A 15,643-nucleotide genomic window follows, 5' to 3' on the forward strand; every position below is an offset into this window, starting at 1 on the left:
TGTTTTTGTCTCAAACCACATCTACTCTGTCTCAGAGTAGATAACCTATGAAACTGCTCATTTTCAACACGAGAGCATCATGGCACAGTTGAGCACCAGGTCAGCTCCCAGCTGAATTACCAGGAGACGCTTTTTCTCCTTTGTAATAAGATGATCTTCTCATGTTTACCTATTAATAAAATATTAATAGGCAACTCAACACTAAGAAAATGAAGTTGATTTTTAAAAACAGGCAAAAAAGTTATACAGATGGCAAGTAGGCATATGAAAAGATGTTCAATATCATATGTCATTAGAGAACTACAAATTAAAACAATGAAATGCCACTACACACCTAATATTTGACCAAAGTCCAAAACAATGACAGTCCTAAATGCTAGTGAGGATATGGAGCTACAGGAATTCTTATTCATTGCCAGTGAGAATACAAAATGGTATAGCCACTTTGGAAGATAGTTTGGCATTTTCTTACAAAAATAGACATACTCTAACCATATAATCCAGAAATCACACTCCTTGGTATTCACTCAAATACACTGGAAATTTATGTCCACTCAGAAACCGGCACATAGATGTGTATAGCAGTTTTATTCATAACTGTCAAAACTTGGAAGCAACCAAGACATCCTTTACTAAGTGAACGGGTAAATAAAGTGTGGTACATCCAAACAGTGGAATATTATTCAGAGCTGAAAGGGAATGAGCTATCAAGCCATGAAAAAACCTGAATAAGTGTTGTGCTGTCCTGTGCTGTGCCAAGTCACTTCAGTTGTGTCCAACTCTTTGCAACCATATGGACTATAGCCCGCCAGGCTCCTCTATCCATGGGATTCTCCAGGCAAGAATTACTGGAGGGCATTGCCATGCCCTTCTTGAATAAATAAGTACATATTATTAAATGAAAGAAGCCAATATGAAAGAACTGCATGCTGTATGATTCCAACCATGTGACATTTTGGAAAAGGCAAAATTATAGACTGTGGTTGCTAGGGGTTGGGAGGGAAGAAGTGAGATATAAATGAGCAGAGCACAGAGGAATTTAGGCCAGTGAAACTATTCCATATAACAATACAATGGTGAATACACGACACCAAAAATGAAACCTAGTGTAAAGCATGGACTTTGAGTGACAATGATGGGTCAGTGCAGGTTGATCTGTTGTAACAAAGATACCACCGCGGTGCAAGACACCCAGAAGGCTGGAGGAGGGTGGTGTATGGAAAATCTATGTACCTTTTACTCAATTTTTCTGTGACCTAAAACTGCTCTAAAAATAAAGTGTATTAATAAAAAAAACATTGCCATGAGTGGACAGTTAAAAATTTAATAAGTTGGCTTTGTGAACCTGGGTAAACGGCTTCTCTCTGAGATAGTTTTCTAGTCTATACAATGAAAACACCATGTTCACTCCATCCTAAAGTTATTTGGAGAATTAAATTACCCAGTACATATGGTAGCATCTGGTACAGTATTTCCATGTTTGAATAGGTGCCCTACCTACATGCCATCACAACAGTCCATACATCACTCCATCATACTCTTGACTACCTCTACAGAGAGTCTATGAGGGACTATGTCTTTAATCTTTATATTTCAAGCAACTATCACAATGTATGACACACTGCAGATACTCAAGAAATATTTTCTAAATAAATATAAAACAAATAACTATAAAAATAAAAGACAATATAAATTATACACGTTATATCAACTAATGAAACAGAATCTTCTAGAATAGCAAGTTGTTCAGAATAGGTCATACTGGCCAAAGAAATAGAAGAACAAGTATATATTTTGACACATCCTAATAATGCTGTTTTTTCTCATACAATGTAAATTTATATATAAACATAAATACATAAATGTAAATTTATATATAAATTTAAGCTGTATCTTGCAACAAAAGGATGAAAGTCACCAAGTCAGAGAAACCACAAGGTTAGAGAAGATGACAGACTTCCAGGGAAATCATAGAGTGCCGAAGGAGACTCAGTAGCTGTGACTAAGGAATTGCTGTGCCTCTCTGGTCAGGCATAAAGCAAGGATCCAGTGTGTGGAAAATGACACATCTGCAGGAGTCAGCCTGGCCAGAAAGGAAAAGCAAAAGTTACAGCCGCAGTTATGTGGGAAGGGAAATGAATCAAACAAAATAAGGCTTCAGGGTCTCAGAACCTTGGTAACAGAATTCATATTCAAATACCTCCTCACTCCTCAAAGCTCCTCTGAGAAAGTGAGTCAATGTCTAGACTGCATATTATTTGAAAGAATTTTATAAGACAGATATAGAATTGCAATTGCCTCATGCCCTGCCGTGGGTAAATACTCCATAGGACAACATTCTTACAATCCAACCGTTCAGCACAGCAGTTCTCCAACTTGGCTACACAGCAGCATCACCTAAAGAGATGGAATAAATACCAGTTCCCAGACATTCTGAGTGAGTCAGCAAAGAAAGCAATATTTACAAAATCCCTGTGTTGCAGCAAACGTTGTGTTAGACAATATTTAGGTACACAGAAGAAATACAGGACATTGTCCCTACCTTGAAATGACTTCAGCTGAGAAGAGAAAACTGGAACAAACTAACATTCTAAATAAAACAACTAGAAAATAAGCAAGCACTAACTGGGTGCTATTTGTGAAAAATACAAGAAAAGAGAAAGAGTGATTAATGTGGACAACTATAAGGACAACTAATGCTTCCTGAGCACTTACTATGGCCTGACACTATTCTAAGCACTTCATGAACTTGTTTAAGGCTTTTAACAATCCTATGCAGTAGGAGCTGTTATTTTCTCCATTTTACCCATTAGGAGAATAAGATAATGGAGGTAAAAACTCACCTATAGTTTGTATAGCAATGGCAATACAGTCTGGATGCAAACCAGCACCCTTGCTGCACAGTCAGAAATGACTGTTAAACAACAAGGTTCTATTGCAGAGCATGGGAAACTATATTCAATATCTTGTAGTAAACCATGATAGAAAAAGTAAAAAGAAATGGCTCTGTTGAAGAGGCAGGCTGGAATTGTGTTTTGAGGAAAAAGCTAAGGTTTCCCATATTTGTTTATGCACATGAGGCAGCACAGCATAAGCACAAGACTGTACCCTTAGCTCTGTCACCTGCTGCTGCATGACCTTGGTCAGGGTGCTCCCTCTCAAGCTTCAGTTCCAACGACTATAAACCACTGGTCCATGATCACTAAGACTCCTTTCAGTTCCTTAGCTCTCTGAGTACAATTTAAATGAACAGAAGAAAAACAGGAGGACAGCTCACAAAGGCAGATATAACAGGCAGAGGTAGGCATATAAAATGAGAACCAGGAGAAGGAGAGGAGGCAATATCAGCTTCCAGTGTTCTGTGAAACACAATTTACTGCATCTGCCATAGTGATCTTTTTAATGGCTTTCATGCAATGGCACCCCACTCCAGTACTCTCGCCTGGAAAATCCCATGGATGGAGGAGCCTGGTAGGCTGCAGTCCATGGGGTCGTGAAGAGTCGGACATGACTGAGCGACTTCACTTTCACTTTTCACTTTCATGCATTGGAGAAGGAAATGGCAACCCACTCCAGTGTTCTTGCCTGGAGAATCTCAAGGACGATGGAGCCTGGTGGGCTGCCACCTATGGGGTCGCACAGAGTCGGGCACGACTGAAGTGACTTAGGAGCAGCAGCAGCAGCAGCATGTCATGAAAGACATATACCATCTAAGTAATAAATGTGATTTGGAAGCCTACTCTTGGGTAACTTTAATTTGAATTTGATAATGAATTTAAAGGTATGATGGTGTTTTCCCCTGCTGCATGCTGGATAATAGGATATATACACTGAATTTTAATATTACTTGAAAAAGAGAAAATCGGATATATGATAAAAGAATTTAATTACACTGTGAATCTCAGGGAGGTATATACACATAAAATATATATGTGTAGAGTGTAGTTGCAATCAATGTTTTATTTTCATTGTTGTGGCTATGTGCAAACTTTCATACAAAATTGTTTTCTGTGGAATTCTTTTGCAAGAGAATTGTACCATGAGAGAAAAAAAGCACTTCATGAAGTATGGCTCTCTTGATCTAACTCTGGACAAAAAAGTAAAGTATATCTTTCAAACTGTGAGGCTTTATGAGATTGGTAACTGTCTTAACAGGTTTTAAAGCACTGATATTACGGATATATTTTCCTTTTGAATATCACGTACACACATGTGAAAAATAGGAATATTCACAATCTAGTTATGATTTCCGTATCAAGAAATAATCAATATAACTTTATAAAACAACTATTCATTTGACAAAGCATGAATGTTTTTAATTCATTAAGTTCTTCAAACCACTGCATGTCTAGTTTAAAAATATCTAGCACCTGTTTTCTTAAAATTGTGGTTAAAGGATAGGAATCCATGTAAGAATTTCCTTTATCCACATTATACTTCTGTAAGATTAAGCTCACAATGTCTTTAATTGTTCTCAAGATGCTTCCATGATACCTTTTAAGACAGTGATACACATTTCTATGCCTTCCAGGATGTCATTTTTCCTTGACATGTCTTCAGTTATTTTAAGTTTATGACTAAACCTTGTATGAACTCCATTTTCCCTCAGGAATACTCTTCTATGCTTTTAATGTGCATACCTTGGGTCTTCAGAGCTTTAACTAGAATTTCTATGATTCCTCCATCTTGAAAATAAAATGTACATATCCTTATAAAAATGTAGGCTATTCACTTCCAAGAAATACTCTGAAGGCTTTATAACCAAAAACTAACTAAGGTAGTAGAAAAATTACACATTCATGTTGGGTGTATTTTATAGATTAAAGATGTGGATTACTCCAATCTGTTCAGTCTGTTATTTGCCATGGTTATTGTTAAAGTGGGCAGAAGCATGTTCTGGCTTTTTGTGGAATTCAAGAAATAAGGCATCTGGGGATGGGATATCATGAAATAAAGGGAAAGTACATTAAGATTAGAGATTTTTGATTTGTGATAAATGTAACCTTCATATATTAAAATGATAAAATTTTAAAATAAGTATTTTACTGTTTCAAACACTTTCAAAAAGTATGGTAGAATATTCTGTCAGGAAGTTTAATAAATATATTAACTTGTATCTATATAAAAAGTGTAAGAAAAAACATATTTAAGATGATTTGTTTCATTTTCATCATTTGCTCTTTGTTTAAAAGGGATATCTAATCAACACAACGTGTAAAGCAATTACCCTCCATAATAAATACAATTTAAAAAGAAAAAAAGGATATCTAAAAACTTGCATCAATTAATAAAAAAGTAGACTCTTCTAAAAATGCAGTCTGGAAAGTTAGTCATATTTTAAGTGAAGAGAGAAAATGAATTATGGAGTTCCTTTATGTCATTCTTTAATCTTTTCATCTGATTCAAATATGAATAAATGTTTACTTACAGAATCTGTCTTGTCTATTATTTGCCTTCTTTGCTAGGTTAATGTACACAAATACCTCAGCAAAGCTAACCATGATTTTATATGCTGAAAAGTAATCACTGAACTTCCTGAAAATATCCTCATTGCAGCTTATCTGTGAGGTACCAGCCTGACGAAAATGGATATGAAAAGAACAGCTTTCAAGTAGTGGTACAAGATAATGAAGAGTATGTGCGCCCACACTCACACTTATGCAGTGGGTATATTTAACTTTTGAAGCACTGATTTGAAGGTATTCAGTTTCAGATTTAAATCTAGAAGCAAAAAAGTACTAAAATCTTAAAAAAAAAAAAACAAAAACAAAAAACACCATTCTGGAAGTGTATGCTCTATGGGCGTACGTTAGAAAATGCATGAGAATCCATGCTAAAAGAACTTATTTTAAGTCAACCTGATTCTTTCCTCACTCACTACAAAGCTGGGAACTCCTGCTGTTGCCCTCCCTCCCCATCCCTCTCCAAGCACTACCAGTTATCAAATGCCCTGTCTGTGCAGGTGTTTTACCCATATCACTATCTTACTACCACTGCAGAGGCAGTAGAAGGGAAAGATTGACAGACAGACCCTAGAGGCAGTCAAGCGAGGGTTCATACCTTTGTTCCACCACCAAGGAACTGTGCAACCTCAGGCCAGTTACTCAAACACTGTTCCTCACTTTCCTCTCCAGGAAAATGCAGATGATAATACCAGGGTGGCTCGAAGATTAAATGAGCACACGCACACAGTCAGTACTATATGTGTTAGATGTTATTATCATTCCCACTTAAAAATACAGGAGAATTATCAAGAACCAGTGGATTTCAGTAACTTGCCAACATTTAAACACATGTTAATAACAGAGCTAGTAAACAGAACTGGAACACAAATCCATCTGCTATCTCACACTGTCCACTGGCTTCTTCCCTCCTTGTGTCCTTCAGTGTCAGTACTTCAATTCTAGGACAGACCCCTGTGCTGATTCAAGAGAACTCTAAATCCAGAGATCAAATATAAACCATCTGAGAGTGAACCTGAATAGAGGGTCTTCCCCCAGGCACAAACTCAAGTGCTCTCCCCTTCTCCTCCCTTCCTCCTCCACCTCTCTGTCTTCAAAGACATTAATTTCTCACCAGATAGTTATTGGATAACGTTTTTCCTCTTGGTAGACACATCATTGAATTAGGTACTGTTGTGAGTGAGACATTTCATGTCAAAATTGCTCCAAAAGGAGCAAAGTCATCCAGTTACACTTAGGTCTATGTGGCCTAAAAACTGAATTTAACAGAACAGCATCCTCTCCAAAGAGCTATGGAAAGTCTGCACTGTCTTTAACTGAAGCTCTCTGGTCCACTGTTTCAGGGTATCTTTCTGCTCTTTCCTCCTAATACTGCATACTCTGCCTCTCCTCATAAAAGCTGCTCAGTGGGGAAGTCAAGTGCGCCTTAGGAAGCATTACTACCAACAAAGCCAGTGGAGGTGATGGAATTCTAGCTGAGCTATTTAAAATCTTAAAATATGATGCTGTTAAAGTGCTTCACTCAATACATCAGCAAATTTGGAAAACTCAGCATTAGCCACATTCCAGTAGTTTTCATTCCAATTCCAAAGAAGGGCAATGCCAAGGAATGTTCAAACGATCATACGCTTGCATTCATTTCACATGCTAGCAAGGTTATGTTCAAAACCCTGTAAACTATGCTTCAGAAGTACCTGAATTGAGAAATTCCAGATGAACAAGCTGGGTTTAGAAAAGGTAGAACAATCAGAGATCAAATTGCCAACGTCTACTGGATCATGGAGAAAGCAAGAGAGTTCCAGAAAAACATCTACTTCTGCTTCATTGACTAGACTAAACCTTTGACTCATGAATCACAACAAACTATGGAAAATTCTTAAAGAGATGGGAATACCAGGCTACCTTACCTTATACCTTATCTGCATAAGAAACCTGTATGCAGATCAAGAAGCAACAGTTAGAACCAGACCTATGAAAACTGATTGGTTCAAAATTGGGAAAGGAGTACAACAAGGCTGCATATTGTCACCCTGCTTATTTAACTTATATGCAGAGTACATCATGCAAAATGCCAGGCTGGATGAATCACAAGCTGGAATCAAGATTGCCAGCAGAAATATCAACAATCTCAGATATGCAGATGATACCACTCTAATAGCAGAAAGTGAAGAGGAACTAAAGAGCCTCTTGATGAGGGTGTAAGAGGAAAGTGAAAAAGCTGACTTGGAACTCAACACTTAAAAAACTAAGATCATGGTATCTGGTCCCATCTGCTGCTGCTGCTGCTAAGTCGCTTCTTCAGTCGTGTCTGACTCTGTGCGACCCCATAGACAGCAGCCCGCCAGGCTCCCCCGTCCCTGGGATTCTCCAGGCAAGAACACTGGAGTGGGTTGCCATTTCCTTCTCCAATGCGTGAAAGTGAAAAATAAAAGTGAAGTCGCTCAGTTGTGTCTGACTCTTAGTGACCTCATGGACTGCAGCCCACCAGGCTCCTCCGTCCATGGGATTTTCCAGGCAAGAGTACTGGAGTGGGGTGCCATTGCCATCACTTCATGGCAAATAAAAGGGGAAAAAGTAGAAGCAGTGACAGATTTTGTTTTCTTGAGCTCCAAAATCACAGAAGACAGTGACTGAAGCTATGAAATTAAAAGACACTTACTCCTTGGAAGAAAAGCTATGACAAACCTAGACAGAATATTATAACACTGAGACAGCATTTTGCCAACAAAAGTCTGCCTAGTCAAAGCTATGGTTTTCCCAGTAGTCATGTACAGTCAGAGTTGGACTGTAAAGAAAGCTGAGCACTGAAGAATTCGTGCTTTCTAACTGTGGTGTTGGAAGAAATTCTTGAGAGTCCCTTGCACTGCAAGGAGATCAAACCAGTAAATTCTAAAAAAAAAAAAATCAACCCTGAATATTCACTAGAAGGACTGATACTGAAGCTGAAGCTCCAATACTTTGGCCACCTAATGTGGAGAGCAAATTCGTTGGAAAAGATCCTGATGCTGGGAAAGACTGAAGGCAAAAGAAGGGGACGGCAGAGGATGAGATGGTATATAACATCACTGACTCAATGGACATGAATCTGAGCAAACTCCAGGAAATAGTGAAGGACAAGGAAGTCTGGTGTGCTGCAGTTCACGGGGCCACAAAGAAACAGACCTGACTTAGTGACTGAACAGCAAGATGATAATCTCTACATGTTGTCTGCCCAAGCCTTTTCAAACTAATTGCTCTACAGAGGCCACCATATAGAATTATATTCCCCTCATTTTCATTGCTGTACTTGGCTGAATCTGGATTTCTCCACACTTGGTCCCCACTTCATCCTACATACTTCTATATTCAAGTCTCATAAGTGTTGGTCTAGTAGGTAGAAATTAAGCTACATGCCTTAACCCTAGGAATTATGGAAATTCTATTTGGGGATGGTGATACTAACAATATGGGAAACTATATAAAAAATGTTGGGCAATCATACATGACTTATATCTACTTCATTCAGAGAGCAATTTCAAGGTCTATGAAGTTTTGGATTTCTTGATCCAAAAGTAGCTGAAATAACTGATAGTCCTGAAAGACCACAGCTTTCAGAAATATTTCCATGAATCTGTATATTGAGTTCTTTATCCTTTACCTTGAACAGGCATTTTGTCACAGGAAAAGTACTGCTCAGTCTATTTGATGGACAGGAACAAAAGCTCCCCATACCCTTTCTGCAAAGCCCAATAGATTTCCCCAAAAGTCACATCAGGACAGAAGACGTGCTTCTGGTTTCTAACTCCAGATGGTGTAAATCTGGAACAAATGATTATCAGAGTTCTGTTAAAGGAGGAACATCAATGAGTCAGCATAATATTTATTATCTCAGCTAAAAAACACTACTTACCTCATCTTGGAGTCACTTCAATCTATCATCAAGTTTTTCTGGTGCTACCTCAAAATTTTTTCAACTGTGTCCCCTCTTGCCTACCCTTTTCCACTACGCCTTTATTTCAGGGTTTTGTTATCTCTTTTTTTGACCAGTGCCAATAACTTCCAAATTGGTCTTTGTGTTCAGTTTTGCCTCCTAAGGTTAATTCTCAATACAAGGATCTTTCTAAACCACAAATCTAATTTTATCATTCTACTGATTTAAATCCTTAAGTTAAATCAAAACTTAATAAAAAAAAATAGGCCTAAGTCCAACATGATATTCTGTCACCTATCTCTCTATCTGGGATTATTTATCATGACCCCTATTCAAATTTCATATTCTATCAAAACCAAACAGTATATAGTTATTGTATACAGTTGTATGTACTTATCTCTGGCTTTATTCCTGTTCTTTCTGCCTGGACTAAGGGTCAACAAACTATGATCCACTGGTCAAATCTGAACCATGGCCTGTTTTTGTACAACCACTGAACTAAGAATAGTTTTGCATTATGAAAATTTGTTTTAAAAAAAAAAGTGAAAAAATATGCAAAAGAGACCTACTATTATAACCTGAAAATCATAAAATACTATCGTGCCATTTACAGAAAAAAGTTTGCTGACCTTTGACCTAAAGTGCCCTTTTTTCCTATGGCTAAATGATTACTTCTCACCTAATATACATATGCAATCATAAATCATCTCCTCCAAGAAACTTTCCTGTATAATTCCTTCCTGTAATAAAGTTTAATATTAGGAATATTTCCACATTCTCATAATACCCAGAGAATAGTTCTGTTATTGAACTGTTCATTGCATTACAGGGAATTATCTGTCTTCCCCATGAGACTGTTATGTTATGAACTCTTTACACAAAAATATTTATGATAGACACATAATAAATGTTTATGGAATGAACCATTGTTAAATAAAGTGAAAGTCGCTTAGTCGTGTCCAACTCTTCGCAACCTCACAGACTATACGTGTCCATGGAATTCTCCAGGTCAGAATACTGTAGTGGCAGCTGTTCCCTTCTCCAAGGGATCTTCCCAACCCAGGTCTCCCGCATTGCAGGTGAATTCTTTACCAGCCGAGCCACCAGGGAAGCCCAAGAATATTGGAATGGGTAGCCTATCCCTTCCTCCAGGGGATCTTCCTGATCCAGGACTTAAACCGAAGTCTTCTGCATTGCAGGCAGATTGTTTACCAGCTAAGCTACCAGGGAAGGCACCGCAATTGACATCATAGTGTATTACAGTAATTCAAATGGCAGGAGCTCTCCGTGGTACTGGAGAGACTCTACCTACAGCTTCTTCCTAAGAGATGGCCAGAACCTTTTGTTTGATGTCTCTCAATTACCTTCACCAGCTTCTATTATGACTTCATGATGTTTTCTGCTACTTTCTAGTCAAATTCCCAAAGAATCCAAACTAACTCTTGTCCAACTCTCTTCTGTTCCAATTAACTGTACATACCTTTTGGTCAGGGCATTTGTTGCTCACCGGAGCGTACATCCTACCACAGAGACTGCAAATTCTAGGACTGAGCTGCCTCAGGTCAAACTACAGGGAGGGAGCACAGCCCTAACCATCAGCAGAAAATTAGATTAAAGATTTACTGAGCATGACCCTGCCCACCAGAGCAAGACCCAGTTTTCCCCACAGCCAGTCCCTCCCATCAGGAAGCTTGCACAAGCCTCATATCCATCAGAAGGCAGATGGAATAAAAACCACAATCACAGAAAACTAACCAAAACTAGCCATGTGATCACATGGGTCACAGCTTTGTCTAATTCAATGAAACTACGAGCCATGCTGTATTGGGCCACCCAAGACAGACAGGTGATGGTGGAGAGTTCTGACAAAGTGTGGTCCATTGGAGAAGGAAGGGAATGGCAAGCTACTTCAGCATTCTTGCCTTGTGAATCCCATGAACAGTATGAAAAGGCAAAAAGATACAGCACTGAAAGATTAATCCCTCAGGTCAGAAGGTGTCCAAAATGCTACTGGAGAAAACAGAGAAATAGCTCCAGGAGGAATGAAGAGTCTGAGTCAAAGCAGAAACAATGCCTAGTTGTAGATGTGTCTGGCCATGAAAGTAAAGTCTGAAGCTGTAAAGAACAATATATTGCATAGGAACCTGAAATCAAGGTAAATTGGAAGTGGTGAAACAAGAGATGACAAGAGTGAATATCGACATTTTAGGAATCAGTGAACTAAAATGGACAGGAATGGGAAAATTTAATTCAGGTGATCATTATATATACTACTGTGGGCAAGAATCCCTACAAGAAATGGAGTAGCCCTCACAGTCAACAAAAGAGTCCGAAATGCAGTACTTGGGTGCAGTCTCAAAAATGACAGAATGATCTCTGTTCATTTCCAAAGCTAACCATTCAACACCACAGTAAACAAAGTCTACGCCCCAACCAACTAATGCTGAAGAAGATGAAGTTGAATGGTTCTATGAAGACCTACAAGACCTTATAGAACTAACACCAAAAAAAGACATCCTTTTCATCACAAGGGACTGGAATGAAAAACTAAGAAGTCAAGAGATACCTGGAGTAACAGGCAAGTTTGGCCTTGGAGTACAAAATGAAGCAGGGCAAAGGCTAACAGAGTTTTGTCAAGAGAACGCGCTGGTCATAGCAAACACCTTTTTCCAACAACACAAGAGACAATTCCACATATGGACATCAGCAGATAGTCAATACTGAAATCAGATGGATTATATTCTCTGCAGGCGAAGATGGAGAAGCTCTATATAGTCAGCAAAAATAAGATCAGGGACAGACTGTGGCTCTCAGGTATGACCTAAATCAAATCCCTTATGATTATACAGTAGAAGTGATAAATAGATTCAAGGGATTATATCTGATAGAGTGTATGAAGAACTATGGATGGAGGTTTATAACACTGTAGAGATGGTGGTGACCAAAGCCATCCCCAAGAAAAAGAAATGCAAGGCAAATGGTTGGATCATAGAAAACGCAAGTGAATTCCTGGAACACATCTACTTCTGCTTCATTAACAACGCTAAGGACCTTGACTGTGTGGATCAGAAAAAACTGTGGAAAACTATTAGATAGGAATACCAGACTGCCTTAATTGCCTCCTGAAAAACCTGTATGCATGTCAAGAAGCAACAGTTAAAACCAGACATGAAACAATGGACTGGTTCAAAATTGGGAAAGGGGTACATCAAGGCTGTATATTGTCACCCTGCTTATTTAACTTACATGCAGAGTACATCATGCAAAATGCCAGGCTAGATGAAGCTCAAGCTGGAATCAAGATTGCTGGGAGAAATATCAATAACCTCAAATATGCAGATGACACCACCCTAATGGCAGCAAGTGAAGGGAAACTAAAGAACCTCTTGATGAAGGTGAAAGAGGAGAGTGAAAAAGCTGGCTTAAAACTCAACATTCAAAAAACTAAGAGCATGGCATCCAGTCCCATCACTTCATGGCAAATAGATGGGGAAACAACCAAAACAGTGACAGATTTTATTTTCTTGGGCTCCAAAATCACTGTGGACAGTGATTACAGCTATGAAATTAAAAGACACTTGCTCCCTGGAGGAAAAGTTATGACCAACCCAGACAGCATAATAAAAAGCAGAGACATTACTTTTCTGATAAAGGTCCATATAGTTAAAGCTATGGTTTTTCCAGTAGTCATGTACAGATGTGAGAGTTGGACCATAAAAATGCCTGGGTGCTGAAGAATTGATGCTTTCAAGTTGTAGTGCTGTAGAAGACTCTTGGGAATCCCTTGGATAGCAAAGAGATCACACCAGTCGATCCTAAAGGAAATCAACCCTGAATATTCATTGGAAGGACTGACGATGAAGCTGATGGTCCAGTGCTTTGGCCACCTGATGCAAAGAGCCAACTCACTGGAAAAGACCCTATGCTGGGAAAGATTGAGGACAGGAAGAGAAGGGGACTACAGAGGATGAGATGATTAGGTGGCAGGACTGACTCAATGGATATAAATTTGAGCAAACTCCAGGAGATGGCGAAGGACAGAGAAGCCTGGTGTGCTGCATTCCATGGTGTTCCAAAGAGCTGGACAACTGAGGAACTAAACAACAACAACAAAGATAGTCACATACGCCCAAACACGTCTAGTTTCTTTGAAGTTCCAGGGCACTATTTCCTACCTGAAGCACAGAACAGCGACTCAAGAGTTCTCTAGGTTCCTTTATTTCCTTTCCTTGATGGCAATGGAAGTCACACATTGTGATAGTATAGCCACAATCTGGAAATACCTTAGATTGCTGAGTCCCTGCATGGAGGACAACTACTCTGAAGAGTCTTCGGCTCCTATCAAAGTATTGTGTTAAACTGCAGCTTGGGGGTTAATTTGTTACCACAGCAATACTGGGTTTCCCTGATTAATACATCCTTTTAATTTATTCTTATCACACTACACTTAATCCTGTTTCCTTTATTAGATTTTAAGTTTCTTGAGAGAAGTGATTGGGCCTTACATTGATTTTGCACAGCATCACTCAATAATTGTTTGCTAAATGAGCAGACTTCAAAGTCTGTTTTCCTCTTTTCCATGGCATTTCCTACTGTCAGAAAGAATAATCTGTTTACTTTATAGCAGCTGAAAGAAAATTGTGATGAATGTAAGCTGTACAGTAGTAGTCAAGAGCAAGGACTCCAGAACCAAACTGCCTGGGTTCACATCACAGTTCTGCCATATAATATCTATGTCCTTGGTAAATTATGTAGACCCTCTGAGCTTCAGTTTCCTTATATGTGAAATACTGAAAACAAACAATATTACCCATCTTCTTGGGTTATATAGTTAACATATGTAAATGCACAGAACAAAACCTAGCCCATAAATGCAGGTTGCTTGTACATCATTAAAACTCCTTTTTAGAAGCCCTAAATATATCCATGTCCCTAATGACTTACAAAATAAAAATATATTTTTCTGGAAAATGTAGTTCATTCAGTAGCTTTAGCCCTTGTTTTCTTACAGAATTAATGAATTATTAATTTAATAAATAGTTTAAATAACATAATATAAAAAGTATAGTTAAATACATAAAACATTATGATATGGCAAGCACTATGCATACATTATAGTGACAGTTTATATGCTTTAAGACAGTGCTTTAAGAAAGCACTGACAATGAATGAAAGAATTCTGATGATCAAATGTATTTCATCATATTTTCAGATCATCTGATTTCAAATCAAATAAAAGAAATGTCAATACATTACATTTTTAAAGACAGATTATAAGAATTGTTTTCAAATATGATGTACACTGATTCCATTTTTATTTTGTTAAAATTCACACTCCACTGAGGCAATAATTTGAATATTCAATCAGAAAAATGAGTGTTTCATATTCCTCGAGGTTAGATGATTAATAAAGTCGTCTTAGAAATTTAAAAATTCTTTTAATATTCAAAATATATTAGGAAAAGAAAAATAGATAAAATACAGGTATTTTAAAAATTATAATATATTAACTCAAATTTAAGTAGAGCATATTGCTTTGACTAAAAAAATATGATACTGGGATTACTTGAATATACAGTCACTTGAATGGATCACAAAAGAGGTATTTAACAAAGCAAGTTATTGGTTAAAGGTAAAATAAATTTTTTTCTCCCCTGTAGCTTTCACTTATTTACAATGAATCATGCCTATTTGAAGCCTTTGAAGTTTTTTCTTTATATACAAATTCTATCACTTCAAGCATCAATTTGAATGATTATGTTTCCATTTTATGGCTTCTTTCAGGCTTTATGTAAAATATATAATCTTTATTGTGAATGTGTAAACACATATTGTATCTTAAATTTCTATTAAAGTTTATATCATTTCCAGTTCATAGTCTTTGAGAGAAAAAAATTATAATTTTTGATTAGGAATTATTTATCTATAGTTTCTATTTGGAAAGGCACCTACCTAAACATTTTTTAAAAGAATTCATTTATATATCTCTATTTATAAGTGGTAAGGAAATATCAGAATTTTTATATTTTAACATACAATGTATATGTTCTAATGCATGCAAAGTAGGTAAGTATAGGAGTATAGTGTAGAATTTATAAAGTAAATAAACAGGGAAATACATAACTATACATGCATGCTATGTATAATCTTTTACTAATTATTTTTACTAATAGATGAATTTTTTTTACTAATAGTGGAATCCAATTAAAAGAAAAATTTTGCTACATTTGGTTTAGAGCCTTCACTAAGTCAGGGAGGAAATTAAGAGATT

The 15,643-nt window shown here is 37.4% G+C and overlaps 1 protein-coding gene across 4 annotated transcripts in view; it reads right to left on the reverse strand.

Moving 5' to 3' along the window:
• Positions 1-15,643, reverse strand: part of RELN (reelin) — a 527,544-nt gene that overhangs the window by 370,489 nt on the left and 141,412 nt on the right. The window lies entirely within an intron of this gene.

The sequence above is a fragment of the Cervus elaphus genome, chromosome 18 (assembly GCF_910594005.1).
Source record: "Cervus elaphus chromosome 18, mCerEla1.1, whole genome shotgun sequence".
NCBI classification, from domain to species: Eukaryota; Metazoa; Chordata; class Mammalia; order Artiodactyla; family Cervidae; genus Cervus; species Cervus elaphus.